The sequence below is a fragment of the Colius striatus genome, chromosome 8, assembly GCF_028858725.1.
Source record: "Colius striatus isolate bColStr4 chromosome 8, bColStr4.1.hap1, whole genome shotgun sequence".
Taxonomy (NCBI): domain Eukaryota; kingdom Metazoa; phylum Chordata; class Aves; order Coliiformes; family Coliidae; genus Colius; species Colius striatus.
The window spans coordinates 20,438,013-20,456,491 of NC_084766.1; positions in this window are offsets into that span (position 1 = coordinate 20,438,013).

Genomic DNA, 18,479 nt, shown 5'->3' on the forward strand with positions numbered 1-18,479 from the left:
GCAGGGGTTGATGTATGACCACAAACAGCTCAGTACACATGACTAATGCTTTCCTCTGAAGGATGGACCAAGACTTCAATAAAAGCAATCAAGAGGAAGCAGTACATATGAGCTAGAAAACGTGGTAATCTTTTAATCCTTTAGAGATGGCTTTGATGGGCCTGCAATGTTGACGTGTAGCAGTGTTCTGTTGGGTGTTCTGTTGTTGCTGCTTAACTTGACAAACTGGATCCAGGAAAGATGTGGAGAGACTGAATTTATTTACAGATATTGAAAGCCTGTGTGCAAGTACCATGGAGGCCAAACAAATACACTGAGATGCCAGAAAGACAGATAAGAAGGGATAACAAGAGGAAATTAACAGAACAGTATGGCTATCAGGTGCAATATGCTGATATTACTCAGAGAAATGATCTCCTTCCTGCTTCTAATGCATAAAACCAGACTAGAAATATACTTTAAAAAAACCCCAAGAACAAACCAGTGGAAAAAGCAGACTGGACTCAGCTTCCAAGAGAAGAATGAGAGAGACATCAGGAAGACTTTACTGTCTTATCATCTCCAGGTCTCTGTGAAATTCAGGCTTTCCTGGGAGTGCTCATTCAAATTTACACAAAGTTGAATTAAATAACATTTTTCCACTGCTGTGTACTCCGCTGCAAACTTCATTCAGAAGAAAAGGGAAAGAGGTTTCTGGAGACCTATAAGATCTTGTTAAATGAACAAAACCGAATGGGACTTCCTGACTGGATGTCTTTGTCTTGAGATTATCCAAAAGCTCTTTCTTGACAGAGATTCCCCAGATTATTATTATCATTCTTGTTTCCTGTAATAAAAAAAAATCCTCAAAAAGTAGTTTGGATGAATGGTGAATCTGTGCATCTCCAGCCAAGGAGCCCTTCCCCAACATTACTGGAGGCTGTTTACCACTGGTTTATGTTAGTCTGTCACTGACAGATTGACTGAATGCCCAACTGCGTCCGCCAGCCAAAGATCAATGGCTTCCTCCAGAAAGGAGTAGCCTGAGGGAAAGAGGAATGCCTGGACCAAATAGCTTCCTGGTCTCCCATGCAGTTTATGGGTCTGATATTCTCCTTGCTTATCTCAGGGCAACACCAAGGTTCATTCCCATCCAGACACAGTAGAGATATGCAAGATAGTGATGCTATCAGTACATAGGTCATTGGTAACTTAAAAATTCCCATATCTATCTTTTTTAGGTTTCTTCAACATTTTATTGTCAATGACAAGGAAGACAATAGTTTGTCAAACTTCCTTATGCAGCAGGTGATGAGTGAACTTTACAAAATTTAGATATCATTTAGTCCAGATCAATAGCTGAGACACGTTGAAGTTCACTTTCATGCCACCCTAGAAGAGAGATACTGATAACCTGTAGAAAGTCCCAAGAAATGTTGCTAAGACAACTGAGAATCTAGAGCACATGACATGGAAGCAGCTGGAGGAAATGGGTTTTACAGAACTGGGGAAAAGAAGGCTAGAGAGAGAAGGAACTGATTGCATTTTCTACTTCCTGAAGGGACTTGTGGTGAAGATGGAACCATAGTCTCTATTGATACTCAGTGTAAGGACAAGACACAATGAAAAACATTTGCAACAAGGATAATTGCAACTGGATGTATGGAAAACATCCATCACTGGAAGAGAAGTATTGGAACAAGTTGACAAGAGATGACATGGAATATTCATCCCTGGAGATTTTCAGAACTTCCTAGGATAAAACCCTGATCAACCTGATATAATGTTGAGATTGAGCCTTCTCTGAGCATGCAGACTAGATGAGCCCAGAGGTGCTTTCCAATCCACATTTGTCTGTGATTCTATGATTGCATTTATACTGTTTGAACCTAATAACTCAAGCTAAAAATACCTTTGAAAGCCATTGTATTTTACCAGCATGGTTTTTGGCTCTAACTGGAAGAACAGTGTTTGATTTGGATTCTAGAAACTGGAAAGCTTTAGGTATGTATTGATTTGCCCATAGCTGTGTTCAACATGTGATGCAAGATCAAATATGTTTATTGTAGCTTTTTATTCTCCATTGAGTTTAGAATAACTGAAGCAGCAGCAAACTATAATCCAAGCTCCCTGGCGAAAACCCTGTAAGGGCTCAGAACACATTCAAATCCCCTTCAGATTTTAGAATTAGGTTCAGTCTGGAACTTGTTTCTTGTTAGGAATTAATTTAAAACTTGAATAACAGCCTTTTGTTTCACCTCTCCTCTCACACTGACTTTAGCTCCGTGCTCTTCCATTCAGTCTAGTGAGTTTGTACTGATAAACAGGAGGATAAGTAGGAGGACCATTTACAGACCTCTGTAGGAGCAACAAAGAGAGTTTTGGCTGCTTCTTTGCACTGCTCCACCCTACAGATTCTGGGCTAACAGCCTTACCTGTCCCACTGTGGACAGCTACATTACTCTTTGCATCTCCTGCTCTCCCTTTCCAGAGAAAGGAAAAGAAGAAGCAATGGGAGAGTGGTTCAACTTACTTTAGCACCCACTCCTAGCTCAAAGCCTGTCATATATATATATCTGTGGTTATGAAGTCACAGAAACTAGAAGAAAGAAAAAAGTGTTTAAGAAATGTTTGTCTTCCATAACAATAGTGATTGTTTCTACCACTCTTTCCCCCTAACCTCTTCTCTTATGCCCACCAACTGACTTCTCCACTCTTCTACTCGGTGAAATCCTTTATACTTCACTGGTGAGCCTAATAGATGCAACAGGAAGATAAACAAACTCAGATATGACCAGATACGCTCCAGGACAGAAAGAAGCAATTGTCTTAAACACAACAGTAAACTGGACCAACTGCTTTTAACTAAAACTAGACTCCTAACCATATTTCTGTAAACCAGTTGCCACATTCAGTTTTGGAGATACTACTGTGGAAAACTGCTTTTTTTTTTTTTTTTTTGCCTCCGTGAACTGCCCTATTTAGCTGTAGATTGGGTCTTTATTCCTCTTCTCAATTGTGCCAGGCACCAGGAAAATGTTAGAGTGACCTGCCTGAGCATTGCTCTTGTACTGCTAGAGCATTCAAGATGAAAAATGAGATCACCAGAAAGCAGGAAGACACACAATTGTCTGGATAAAACTGCTGGAACTACATTAGGCCATTATATCTAAATACTGTATTTCCACATGACCTCTGCAGAGTCGTATCTCTGAATGGCAGTGTCAGAGGAAGAGCCAGGAGTTTAGGCAGCACAACTCAGAATCACTTGGACTGATTTCAGTGGAGCAATGCTAGATGACACCAGATGAGGATGCGGCCTCACGATATTTGACATCTGTCCTTCTATGCTGGAAAAAAGATTTCTTGGCAGATATCCTAAGTTCAATATTTTAAAAATGAAAATAGCTTTTATTGCTTTTTAATTGGGATGAAGGAGGGAGTATGTTTTCTTTGGATCTTACTTCAAAGCAGATATCAGTGTTGCTGAAAGTAAAGAGCCTTCTTTAGGCCTCTTGTGATCTTACCCGCTAAGCAAAATAAACTCAGAAGGAAGCATCCCTCTCCACTTGTGCTCCCAACACAGCTCATTTCCTTTGCAGGTTTATCTGAAAAATAAGAAATGTCAGGCTCCAGTTTGCAATGAGCAGTTGCCCATTCTTAGGTGATGTGGATATTCGCATACCTCTCCAACCAGTGCTTTTATCCCCACACTGCTGAAACAGGCAGACAATAGTCAAGAGCCCTTGTCTTCAATCTGTTTCTTTCTGCATGCTCATGTGTTAAAAGAAACCACCTTGAACATCCACTAGCTGAATACGGGACATCATATATCAAAGCTCCCATATGAATCTTACTCCTCCTTTAATCCAGTGTTTCTCCTGTCTAAAGGAGAAAATATATTCACTGATGGAGAGCTAAGATTATATTCTTTTCCTGGCCTTCATTTCTGTATATAAGGAAAGTAGATTGAAGATGGGAAATAATATTGTGTCCCAACACTGATAGGGAGCTTTCAAATTTGTTCTTCCTTAGTTGTTTTCTTTAACTAGAAATATAGCATTCAAGCTGAGAGAGTCATTTCCTGCCCTTTTTCCTTTCCGTGGATATGAAAAAGTGGATTCTCCAGGATATGTTGTGCCTACTTCAAATTAAATGCAGGACCAAGTGACCGACGGTGTCCCAATGGTACTATACAACCTAGACTCTGAACAAGAATAACAGAAGCACATCTGATGACCAGAATGTTTGCTGTACTTGAAGAGCCATTTAACTGCTTGCTGGCCAGAATTGATTCCCTATAGCATACACTTTCCTCTTTTCGATAATGGGGCAACATGCCTAGAGAGTCACCTAGATGGATGGAGGGGAGTCTTATGGATAAATTTCAGTCTGATAGTCTACCACAAGGTCAGACTATTGGATACAGACAGAAAGTGTGTGTACATTAGCAGTTCCATAGTGAGGAAATAATTGAACACACCTTTGTCACCTCCTATTGCAATGCAGCTCAGCTCTCACTATAGGTTTCCATGTCAATACATATTTCACTTTATCAGGCAGTAAAGATCAAGCATATTGGAGAGTACTAATTAACTTCCCAATCTAATATAGGGCATGTTGTTGTTTAACATGTACACACAGGGTCTGAGGATGCACTACAGTAATTTAGAAAATGTTCCTCACACATTTTTTTTAATGAGTAGAATTTTAAAACCTGAAAATATTTGGCTGGAAACAATAGCAGCTCTGTCACAGAAGCCCTGTGGGACCTCCTCCTGGGAGCTATATTTCATGTGCTCACATTCCCAATGTCCACCAGGCACGATCTAGATCTCCTACAATGCACAATTTTCTCTCCTCTTGTTCCCTTCTCAGACTTGAGTGTGAAGCAAGAAGCAATGGATTACATATATCCCATGACACTATCCCATGTGACATTTTCATAAGCAGTGAAGGAAACACAATCTAAATGAAGCTTCTCAAGTCTTGATGCCAAAATGATAAAAAAAAAAAAAATTAGAGAACAGTTACCTATTGCTTAGGCTCACCCTATAAAGATATATTGAGAGGGATTACTCAAAAGTCTCTTCTGGCTCTGGTACTACTCATTGTTTCTCTTCGTGATTTTGGCAATAGAATAGGGATTACCCTTAAGTAAAGCCTGAATATGATATCGAAGTACTGAGATGGAGCAGAGGGAATAAAGGCTGGATATTGTATTTAAGTTTAAAAAAACCAATCCAAATCCAACACACCGGTTGAAATAATTGACCAGTTGAAATAAGAAAGAAAATTTGGGGATTCCCTGGTTGCATGTATGTATTGACAAAAGCCAAGTATTGTGCTTGGGCAAGAACTAATCAACAGCACAAAAATCAAGAGAAGGTGAATGACTAAGAGAGCAACAGGCCTGCAGAAAGTATACTGGGGATTGCAGTGGATAAAGATTTGAAAGTGAGTCTACACTCCCACCTTGCTGTGAGAAAAAACAACTTGAAACAAACAGAAGTGCCCTGTAAAAATCTTTGCAACAGAGTTTTCTGATCTGTTCAGTAAGAGCAGGGTCTTAATTGGAACATGAACTCCAGTTTCAGGCACTGAGCTAAAGATACACACCAATTTGTGAGATTTGTCTAAAAGCAGTGTTAATGATCAGAGGGCTAAGGAAAAAAAAACCAACCAACAAAACCCCCAAGCTATTATTTAATTATTGGAAGAAAAGCCAGAAGGCCACAAATCTTCAAAATAATGAAATGAAACAAAAAATGTCAATAGCCATAATTAAAAAAATATTGGAACATATGGCCTTCATTGTTGCAGCATTTTGGAAACAGATTGATAAATACATGTGAGGAAGAAGATGGGGACAATTAATCTTGCCTTAGGGTGGGTGGATGGGCTAGGTGAGCCAATCAGATGAATGTATTCTACAAACTTAGGATTCTATGTATGCCAAGCACACAGCACCCAGACCACAGAGTTGCACAGGAACGTGAAGCAAATAACTCCCATGAGACAGGAGAGCATCTCAAACGTTCTGTCTTTTAGCTAGGACATTTTGGCTAAAATACTTTAGTTTTCAAGCATTCTAGGTTTTGATAAATATAACTGGAGATTTCTGCAGTAAACAGTCCATTCTTCAGATGTTCATGTTTTAATGGGCAGTAAGTACTCAGCCAAATTGGTAAATACGTTCAAGGTGTCTCACTCAGTGAAACCCCTGATGCAGGGAATAAATGTGGTTGGGAAGCTGAGCCTGAGGTCTTCTAGGAGGTGGCCCATTTATGCCTTCACTAAGCCAGCCAAAGAGCAAATTAACCTAAGCCTCCCAGTCCATTTAACTTTCTGTAAAGACTCCTCTTTCCTTCTGTGTCATCTTCCCTAGACACACATACACATTCTCCCTTAGAATAACTCTCCTTTACAACAAGATTAACCCCACCACAGTCGTTGTCAGAGCTCCTAAGGTGATAATGAACCCAAGTTCTATCTGGGGTGGGCTGAAGCTACAGGCATTTGTTGCTTAAACCATTACACAAGGTGTTACTCTGATTATCCACAGGGAGCACATGGGATAAATAGCAGCTCCCAGCCCAGTGTAAAATAGCAGCCCCTTGATTCAGAGATCAAATTAGCAATTGGGTGTAGAGCAGAGTGAAAAGGGCTGGTGGGGGGGAAGGAGTACCACATGCTAGCAGGAAAGAAGCCTTTGCTTCTCCTGTCTGATCCTAGCACCTTGGCCTTGGCTGTGCTGTCCTGCCAGCCCCAGAAAGTTTTGCTTTACCCCCTCCAGGCTTGAAGAGGCTTTTATTTTTAGAAAAATCAGTGTCACATGCAACTGTCTTAAGCAAAGGCAAAAAACCACCAAACAAACCCCAAGCAAACTTATGAGGTTTATAAGTAGTGCAAATCCAGGGTTATTCCCTTACTAATGGGGTTTGTCTGCTGTTATGAAGATCCGAGCCTGGGCCACTGGTTACAAGGAACACAATGGAATTTGAAGCTTAATTAACAAAAGAAATCGCTCCACCTGCCTTTAACCAGCACACGTGTTTCCAATTGGGCTCACAGCCATAAATGGCTAAAAATCGTGCTGAACAACTCTATTTGAGAGCACGTGCAGAAAAATAGCCTCCTGAGTAACGAGCCAGATCCAGATGCACAAAGGACCACAAGAATCAAAACAAGACCATGTTCATGCACGTGGGTGAGGGAAATGGAAAGGATCGTTTTACTGAGAGAAGACCTTAATACTGAGCAGTCTGGTTAGCTGTAAGTGGCAATCATCACCAAGCTTGTGGTAAGATGTTGGTGCCTGTGCTAGTGACAACCTCAGCATGAAGGAGTCAGGGGAACAGACTTCACCACCACTTACTTATCTCTTCGTTGCATGCAATTAGGACTCTCATAGAATCAATTCTATAAAGCCTATGCAGTACAAAGCAGCACAGCTGTCTTGTCTATGTACATAGCTAGGCAGTTCAAAGGAAAATGTACAGCAAATGTCCAGTAAGGTAACAACAGAGCCAAGTCAGTAATGTTTTGCTCCTCAGAAAGAAAAAAGTGTCTCTCACTTTTAAGAAAGATAAAAATCTGCCAGCCATCTGCTTTTATCCTGTGGCTGTGATATGCTCAGCAGCTCTGTATGTTGACTGCCCCAAGTCTAGCTGTTTAGAAAGATTTGGTGAGAGATTGTAACAGGCCTGCTGATACCTACTGTGACCCTGAATCAAAGGATTCACGGGAATCACTGCTGGGCTGGAGCTGCTCCACTTCTGTGGTTGAAATGCAAATGCAAGTAGTTAATTGCAAGCTCTTTTGATTCTGAAACAGAACCTTTTAAGCTCTCCCTGATAGTTACTAGCAAGCTGCTCCTTGTGTTTTTTCTTATTTAAGAATGGCAGCATCCCCGAGACTCACATAAAAAAGGCAAGGAGAATTCTGATAAAAGTTTTGGGTCCTGCTGCAAACAGAGTAACATCCAGCTAGATTATTTGCACCTAGCCCTGAAGTGTCCTCAGGGACCTGTTGTCTCCTGGAGTCAGGAGGATAAGTGCCCAAGAGAAACACTGATGCCCCTCCAGTTCAAGGCATACTGATGAAATTAGGCTTGCTTCCAATGAAATGCCTTACCTTGAAACTTAACAGATAGCTCTCTGCTTTCTACCAATAACACCAATGATCATGAGCCACAACCTCAACTCCTGTATTCAGGGACTTGCCAAATACTGGAGCAGCCACTTCCATTTCAGACACAGCAGGGCCAGATCTGTAGCCTGCTCACAGTCTGCATGCTCTGGGGAGTGGCAGTGGTCCTACACTGCACAAGTGCAGAGTTCACATTCAAAAGCCCCTACACAACATATGTTCAGTCCAAGAAGAGACTGGGTAGCTCTAGCATGGGATACATATGATACGTGCATGGCACCAGACTGGCAGAAGAGGTCTTTATGTTACTCATCAGCAGCCAGAGTCATTGGTGCAAAAGCTCAGTGTTGTCAAGTGTTGACTTCCAGAGGGGGAGAGATAGACTGGTGGGTAATCCCCACATACTCTGTCTGGGACAGTTGTTTGGTGTAAATGTCCTCAAGTGGCTGCTGAGGACCTCTTGCATTGTGGAGAGGTTCTGATTTGAAGGGCTCAGCATTGCTGTTCTGCAAAACAAAATGTAATAGTCATCTGGAATTAAAAAGGAGAAAAGTAGGGTTAAGGATGTTTGCTGCATGGGCCTCCTTAGCTGAACATCACTGGTGTGATCAAAGACAGGTCTGCAAAGACCTTCCCAACTCACGTCCTGGGAGGGTAATGCCAGTTCTGTGCTGAAGTTGTGTATTACAGAGGACAGAGATGCACTGTGGTACCAGAAACAGTTCCATGATCCCTTGGTTTATCATCACTGGAACTCTTCTAGCTTTAATTTCTATTTTAAAAAATTACACTTTCAGGTTGCTGTTAAGCCTATTGTATTTAAATCTTGTGATATATATTTCACACAAAAGCTATAGCCAAAGGAAAAAAAAAGACAAATAAAAGAAGCTGCAGCTTCTAACACCCAGTCACATATCACTGGAAAGATGGAATTACAGATACAAGCTCCATCCTCCCTCAAACCCTGTGAATGCATGAGTGGGGAGGTAGCCAAACCACTGAACAAATACAGTCCAAAGCCAAGTACAGGGGAGTTGGGGATGGAGAAGGGGTGGGTTTTGCCTAGCCAAGTGCTTGAAAGCGACACTGGCTATGTGATCTGCCAGTTCTGCCAGGGGGAATTTGGGATGCAGCCCAGCTTCTCAATAGCCTTGCACTATGCCAAGGAATCTCATGCATGCCTTGTTGCTAATCAGCCAGCATGGGTCCTGCCAGCTGCTCAGTCCCTGCCCTCACACCAAACTGGTGACAGGAATGCCAAGACTGCACCTACCAAATCTACTTCTAAACAGGATTAGCAGCCTGGTTTCTCCCCACAAAGGCTTTCTGTGCCAGCAAGCCAGTCTGAGGAGAGGGCCTACTGAGCCTTGCTTCCTGTTGTAAAAAGGAGACATGCTGCATGGCAGCGAGAAAGCTGTGGTGTTAGTGATGCAGCCATCTTTGAAGTGCTGAACATGCTGCCTGGAGCTGGCAGCTTACCAAGATCAAAGCAAATCATAAGGCTGTCTATGCCCTCAAATCTACACTTCCTCCATACTGCTGTTGATCATAGTTCAGCCAAGCCTACAGTCAATGACACCTGCCCTTCCACATGGAGCATGGCTGACAGGATTGCCTGGGAGCACAGGCACACAATATGACAGCTAGCCATGGCAAAGAGCTGATATCACAGGATTAGCTAGGTGTGTAAACTTGTACATGCAGGCCTGAAGTGGTTCTAGGTCTCTGTACTCTCTTGGAGAGTTTATGACTCAGTCATAGATGCAGACGGGAATGTGCCTCTCTGTTAGTAAAAGAAAGCTGGCTTGGAAAGAAAGGTTTCCTGGAGAGAAGAGAGTGATGACAGAAATCTCTGGCAAGGCCGAGACTGAGACAAGAAGTCTAGGATTTAGAGAAAGGTGTTTGGATGAAAGAAGACTTGAATAGGATGACTTTAAGGTGCAGAAATAAAGGAAAGAACAGGCACGTAAAGAACGACAGAATAAGGAGGGAGGACAGAGAGAAAGGCTGTGGGGAATGTGGAAGAAGGAATTCAGTATGGGGAGATATATTAGCATCACCTAGAGAGGCAGATAGTGCTTGTGGTGGCTGGATGGGAAGGAGCACACATGGAATAGAGCAGCCTTGCTGGTAGTATGACAACAATGCCTTGATGCCCAAAGGCAGAAACTTTTCTAAAAAAATTGTACGAAACACACACATTTGGGTCATGCTATCCACCAGTGGGAACCTGCCTGTGGATGAGCCATAAACACAGGAGAATGCTTTGCTAGATTATTCTTAATGTAAAAATTAACATCTTGTCTTAAGAAGCATGAGCTATAGTGAAAAGTCTAAGGCCTCCTTGCCAAGCATATAGCACCAGCTCTGTGGGCACAGAACGGATTGTTTTCAGCATTTCAGGCTGTTATTTGTTTCTGAATTGGAGTTCACTTAAAAAAAAAAAACAACCCAAAAAACAAACACAAAACCAAACAAAAAACAGTCAACCAAGCAAAAAACCTAAAGAAACCCCAGTGAGTTTGTTTTGTTTGAAAAAGTTATTGTCTGGATAGTTTTCCTTATTTTTTTCCTGACACAATTTGAAACAATATACATATTTCAAACCTCCATGCCTTAGCATTAATTGAAGTCTTCTACGCAGCCTGTGTGTTCATGGGGAGAGATAAGCAACACAGTTTATCAACTCTTGTTGTTTTGAAAGCTACAGAGGTAGGAGTTTTAGCCCAAAGTACTCAATCTAAACAGACCTGACTTCTCCTTCACATATAAATCATGTTAAAGCACAAGTCCCTGTTTGTAAAAAAGGAAAACTAAATGACACTTGCATATGTAGAAGGGAGTGGCCTAGAAAATTTCAGACTGAGATTGAAAAAATTACAGTGGGGATGCACTATACCATTAATTTTAACGACTACCTAAATCCCCTAGTAGGCTTTGAATAACCTCAAAGTTAAACTCTTTTTATTTTTGGATATTTCCTTTACTTGACCCAAGTTTGTCCTTTCATAGCGAAAAGAGGTGAAAAGAGTGTTCCGTGCTTACTGCTCAGAAAGAGCTCTGCAGAGACTTCACTGCCTATTTGTGGTGGTCACTGTCACTGCTGCCTTCTCTCCCAAACACTCATCTCAAGCCCCTTGAATGCTATTTGTTTGCCATGTTGCTGACAGAGATTGTACAGATCACTTGGGAGAGGACGGTAAATCATATCTATATGACAAGCTGCTTCTGACAGCTGGTCCCTCTTGCCCCCTTTCTAGAACCTTTTGGACTTTGTTTTTGGGGGTTTTGTGGCCTGAAATAGTTAATAAATCTCTTTGAACCTTTCAGAGTCTCCCTTTGTATCTCACTCACACAGTTCTGCAATTACCTATTGAACTGTGAAGGTCCAGAGCTGACAACTCACTTTGAGCCTGGCTACAGTTACAGCATCATTTCACTAGCCAGCGCCTCATTAATTTTCTGCACTAAAATATTATGAACAAAAAAAAAAATGCTTGAGCAGCTACAGAAAATGCATAAGGAGCAGACACATAAAACCTTGAGATCTACACCTTTCCAACTGCAAAAACATTCTTATACTTCTGGTTATTTAAAAAAAGTTCTTCCTCAGAAAAAAGTAAACACATAGAAATGTGTGAGCTCTGTGAGGGGAAAGTGAGCAAAGGGCAGGGACTGAGGCTTTCAGCATTTTCACTGTAATTAAGCCTCTTTGTGCCCCAGTTTTCTCCTCTATGATATAAAAATAATAGCAAGGCTCATTTTCCTTGGTAAAAATCACCCTTTTGATAGATGAATTTTTCCATGAAGGGCAAAAAAATATGCTTTGTTTGAAAAGTGAAAAAGGGGAGTTACAGACTGAAAGGTGAATTGCTCTGAGCAGCTCTCTAGGCAAAAATAAAAATTAAGAAAGTACTTTCTCTGCTCTGTGGCTGACACTCACGGATGTTATGCACATTAGGATTTAACACTAACTCATGCATGTCACCAAAAGCTTCTGGTTCTACTTTTTGCATCAATGTAAGTTCATCCCATAAGTTTACTGGTATGCAAATAAAATGTACACTTGAGTCCAAGGCAGCTGAAATGGCTGAATTATTGCAAAGTCCAAAGCCTACCAGGCAGTAGGAAGGCGAGCAGTGTGCCAGCAGAAACGGTGATGAATAGCAAGGAAATAAGATGTGGAAAGGGGAAACAGTAGCAAGCACAGAAAGTAGGAGAGGACCACATGAAGAATGAGAACATTGGCAAGACTGGGAATAAAGAAGGTCAGATCCTGGATCCACTAATAATTAGACCATGGAAAGGAGAGGCATCAAAGAGATTAGAAAGGGTACAGAAGATGTTTTATAGCTGGAGTTGGCTGGATAAGGAGGGATACTGCTCTGTGCACAATTCTTCTGCTCCATCTTTTTGCCACTCTGGGAAAGTTCTCAAGGAAGAGAGGCTACCAAGACCTCCAAACATTACATTTTGGCAGTATATCTTTCTCAGACTGGAGTGGCCTACTCTCTTCTCTGACACTCTGGGGACAGGTCTGATTACTTCTTTCGCTGTTCTCATACGGCTGTGGCTGCCCTGTGATCCGTCACCCCTGCCTGCTCCCTCCCCCTTGGGCCAGGAGTGTGCTCACTCTCCAGGCTCTTTCCCAAGCAGTGCTCACCTTTCACCCTCCAGCACACAGTGAGCAACTTCTCATCCATTCGCATCTTTGGTAAGGGAATACACTGAGCTAATAGCAAAGGCAACAATAAATACACCCACACTCACATCATCTCTCCTTCTTTACACACCCACCTGCTTTCTTTCACGCCACCACTGTGTTGTTACTCTGTGTAACCGTTCCCTTCTGTCTGGTGGATTGGGCCCAAGGCAGACAGCTGGAGTGGCATGGTGACAGTGAGGGATGCTGTCCAGCCTCACAAATTAAAACCTATGGCACATGTGCAACAGCTTGCAGAGGTTGGTAGCTCAGCTCGAAGTCGCAGATCAGAGAGGTGTCCTTGCTCCTATACAAGAAGAAAAGACACATGACTGTTCAGGCTGGTAATGCTGGGTCTCAGCCACAAATAGAGAAAGGCATACGAGACAGGAGACTCTGATACAGGAAAGGTTTTTAGCTTCAAGAAGGCAGCTATTGAAACAACCAACCTTGAAGAAGACTCTCTTCGTATTGGTTCACATCTGTGAGAGGCAAATTAGCAATGCTGCTACTCCCTGTGTCCCTCTCACTATCAGGATAGAGATGGTGATAGTTCCTGAGATCCTGCCAATCACCACACGCACTTTGGACATGTGCATGTCAGAGATAACCAGCCTGCCCCAGGCAGAGGCATCAGCTGCACTGCTGGGAGGAGGGTGAGCCTGGCAGCACACTGCTGCATTCAGCAGCCACTCATGACCTGCAGCATGGCGGCCGGCCTGGGGTGCAAGGGCAGGTCCACAGCTGAGTGAAGGGCCCGAGGTGCAAGGGCAAGCCTATGGCCAAGTGAAGGACCTCTGATGGTATGGCAGCAAGCCTGCGGTGAAGGGGCAATGATTCATAACACAATGATACCGCTCAAATAGCATCACTCTTAATTACATTTAAGGGGCATTTGAGAAATATTGTTATTGAAACTTGGATATACATTTTAGAACCATCATTTTAAGCAAATTCCATTACAGTAGTTACTCCTTAATCTTTGAAATAGACGAAATGTATGATTTACCTATGGTTTATTCACAGCCTTGAAGACATATGTGATGTGAGTCGTCTGGCAGAAGTCATAGACTCATAGAATGGTAGGGGTTGGAAGAGACCTTTAGAGATCATCTAGCCCAACACTCCCACTAAAGCAGGGTGACCTAGATCAGGTAACACAGGAACACATCCAGGTGGGTTTTGAAGACCTCCAGAGAAGGAGTCTCCACACTGGGCAGCCTGGGCCAGGGTTCCATCACCCTCACATTAAAATAGTTATTCCCAATGTTTAAATGAAACATTTTGTGTTCCAGCTTCTTTCCATTACCTCTTGTCCTGTCACTGGATACAACAGAAAAAAGGGATGCCCTGACCTCCTGACATCCACCATTTAGACAACTGTAAATACTAATGAGATCCCTCCTCAGTCTCCTCTTACCTAAACTAAACAGCCCCAATTCCTGAAGCCTTTCCTCATAAGACATTCCAGTCCCCTGATCATCCAAGTCCTCCATGTGGATCAACTAAGCAACAACTCCACTGCACATATGTGTAACTCTTTAGCTCAACAGAATAACTGAAATCCCTGAACTCTCTCATATATATACTACATATATAGTCATATACTTCACAAAAAATCACTTCTGAAAGCAGACACTAAAAAAACCTCAAAACAGCCCACATTTCTATAGCCCAGAAGTTTGTAGGTGCACTATTTTCCAAAACAAAGCTTTCCCGTTCCTCATGCAATAGACAATCCAAAGTTGTCACCCCTACAACTGAGGTATGCTTATCTCAGAAATATTAAATATATAAAAAAATCACTGTGCAAAGTGAGTTAAAGCAGTAATGCCACTTTAGCTAAGGGTTGTGAGGTTAGAGGTCCTTAGGCTTATATGGATTGATTTTTCTGGTTCTTATTGAGTTATAAAAATATTGTGTTTAGTCCAGGAGTGCCACTGAAGAAGCTCAAGCTCTCAAGAGAAGTAAAGCTCCAAACAGCTGTTTGCAAGCAGAGTTGAGCCCATCACTAATGACCAATTGTGGCAGATGGCATCAACGCTTTGGGCATTAGAAAAGCTCAAGGGACAGCACATGCTTCTGGCAGGGGTGCCTGGAAGAGGAGAGAGGCACCACCAGGTTGAAACTAATCACCCTTAAGATCTTAACCCACCATTTGCTATGCAGTTTCCAAAATGTGGGGATCTGCACTCTGCACTGGCGTATTTACGGAGAGACTTGTTTCTCTGCTTCATTTAAAGCAATTCTGAGTCTCAGCTCTGTCTGCAAGTGCTCTGGTGGCTGCTGGAATAGGGAAGTTTGAGCACGGCTCTACTGTAGCAATCCTTCTTCATGGTTTATATTTGAGATTTTACACTGAAATGAAAACAGCTGAGAGAGCTCCCTTTTCACAGGACATTGGTGTAAAGCTTTTGCTGCTAATTACTGCTCCTTAAATGGAATGATCTTGGCTGAAAATCCCCTGAACTTGAGAGTCAGGAAGCCATAGCGCTCTTTGCCAGCAGAGTCATCTAGAGGAACAAACACACCCACACAGCTCAGACTCTGCAAGAGGTAGCCTGGGGCTGTACCACATGAGTAAAAGGGAAGCATGGCTGGTGTGAATCCCTGGGACCATAAGCATCTCCTCTTGCTTTTAAAAACTTTGTCTTTTAAAAGACTCACAGATGTTCAAATCTTTGCCAAGGAGTGCTGCAAGTCCACAATGAGTATGGTGAGGGCAGTAACTTTTAGCCTCACAGTTACTTTTTAGCCTCACAGTTCCCTCCCATCTGGATGGGAAAAAAGGAACAAAAGTTCTTTGCATGGCCATAATCCCAAGTACTGACAGTAGCTTACAGTCCTGCAAGGGTCATTCATCCTGGTGCGCAGTTCCCAACACCAGCCTCTCCCTGCAGCCCTACCCAAGTACTAGGTTTGTTCTGTACCATATCCACAGCTGTAAACCAGGGGAATTCAGGGCCTGTATTTCTCAGGCTCCAGGATCCACCAACCTAGTGATACTTCAGTATTTAATGAGCTGCCTTCTCCTTTGACAGACATGTCTCCAGGCAGAGCAGTTTTAAATAGAGCAGATATATTCTACATATGTTTTTTATTAGGATCCACCTCATTGTCCCGGTATATTCCCTGCATTGCTTTACGCAGTCTTACACAGGGTCACCTTCTAGATCTACATGTAACATGACATAATTATCAGTGACAAGGCGCAAAGCCCCAGGGCAACACAGAAAGGGAGGCCCATGCTGCTCAGATCAGATGTCCACAGACAGCTGTTTGCTTGTCACCTAAGTGACATGGAAATAACCTGTCAAGTTTCTGCCTGATGCAGAGTTTTGACTTATCTTCCTTTAATAGCCAGCACAGCCAGAGAGTCAGAGTGGACACATGGCATTTTCAAGGGATGTATGCGATCACCCTGACATGCTGAGGAGCACAGGAGACCTAAAGGTGCTGTGGGATACAGTAGCCATTTAAAAAAACATCGCTGTTACCTACAAGCCACAATGGTTGAGCGCTATAGGTCAGTGCCAGTGCTGATGGTTATGCTGAGAGAGGCTGTGGGCTTGCTCTGCAGCTGCGCTCAAAGTTAAGCGTCAAACACTCCTTATAGGAAGGAAAATGGCTACAGAGCCCTCATCCTCTAGGTAAGACTCCTCTTGCACTGAAACCATGGGCAGTTCAGCATCCAAAAACCCTCAGATACATGGAGGTGCAACCTATTCTGACTTGCACTGAGCACCCTCCATCCCTGCTGTCTACCTTAAAAATAGTGTCTTCACTTTCTTTAGTAGGTTGGCTTTTCCCTCCTCATTTTTCAATGTGTTGTCAGATATCTGCTGAGAGGCTGACATAACACAAGGGTCAAACTTTACCCAAGCTTTTATGAACTGAGGTCATCCTGAGAAAGAGGTGTTGTGGAAGTGCTCCCTGACCACAGGCATATTCATGTTAGCACTAAGTGATCCAGGACAGCCTTAGTACAGCCTTAGGCTGCCTGAAAGAAACTGTGTATTAGATGACCTGTAACATACACACACTTGCCTTCTCAATTTCTACCTCACAGATGGGAAATTTGATGCATCAAACACTTCTGGGACTTGTTGGAGGTCCTCCAGAGAGCAGAGAAATGCACCTTCTTTTGCAGACTTCTGCCCTGTACATCGCTGAACAATTCCAGTGCTATCTCCACTAACTGCACACAAAGCCAGAAACTACAGGTGACCTGTAGAAATGGAAGTGCTAAAAATGAAGTGAACCCATCCCAGAGTAAGAAGGGGACAATGCCAGCCTGTAGAACTAATTCAATAGAGTTACTGGGGGGAAGGAATAACACAAGGGTCTGAAGCAGGTGATCTGACTCCAACTGGATTACAGGGCTAGCCAAGCCCATTCTCTAGCAAGGAGTATCTCTGCAGCAGGGAAGATTTTTTTTTTTTTCCACTTTCTTTTCTGTGCCATGGTGCTCAGCTGCCCCTGCATTTTGCCAGTGCACTCAGCTGAGACTCATCCTAGAGCCTTGCATTCAGAGCACATAAAGGCTATGCTTCCCACTGTGTTGATGTGTCACAACAGCATCAGCCCATGTCACCCAGGAGAAGTGAACTACAACAGGGCTATTACACAGCCTCCAGCACAGTTCTGGCCTGCCAGCTGTTCAAAAGAGGCTTAAAAACATGACTGAATGAAGCACTTCTGCAGGAAAGCAAAGATTCAATGTAGTCTGTCTTAGCATTTGCAATATTTTGCCTGCAAAAGAGGCGCATTTGACTTGCTCAAAACACAGATGTTTCTCTAAACTTCTCCAGGCTGAATGGCTGCTTCTATTCTTACAGAAGCATGACCAGAATCACAATTTGGCCTGTAGCCTTTTCCCCCCCAAGACCAGCTGAGCTGCCTGTTGTATGGCAGACTAACTCAGGGACATTTGAATCTCCTGTAACCCATAGGTGACAGGAGAAGGGCTACATGTGCCACATAACAGAGAAAAGGAGAGGCATATGGAGCGCAGCATGGTGCTGGGGAGTCAGGGTGGGAGGGACACTGACACTAAACACAAGGTTAAGAAATGGCTGCTACATTGCAAGGGGCAGCATGCTTGTAAATACAGTGTGTCCAGGCCAATGCCTGCCCTCCTATGCATGCTCCACACGTACCTTCTTCCCACCTAGCTGCATCTCCCAAACACACAGACCAAGCAAGACAATTTGGATCAAGGTAAACCCAACACCTGGCAAGGCAGGGACACCAGGGCCTTATCAGCCCCTCACCACTCGAGCACCAGGACCCTGCTTTCTGCTATCCCCATACAGCCTACAACAACAGCCCAGGCAAAAACCCAAAGCCTGCTTCAAAGGATATACCTTGCCAGAAAGCCTTCATGACTCCTCAGGATGAGCAAAGAAGGCAGACCAGCAGGAGGGGTTCCTACATAGTGGGATCCCCAAATTCAAACTAGCAGACCAAAAGGGCACATGCCTGTGCTTGTGGCTGTGGTCTGGGACAAGCCCTCCTCACCCATACCCCCATGCTGAGGCCAGAGGAAGACCTCCCACTCCTCACCACGTGTGTGGGCCCCAGGAAGACAAGGAGACACACACCAGCACTCCCACCCCAGCCACACAGTAGCCTGAACAGCCAGCCA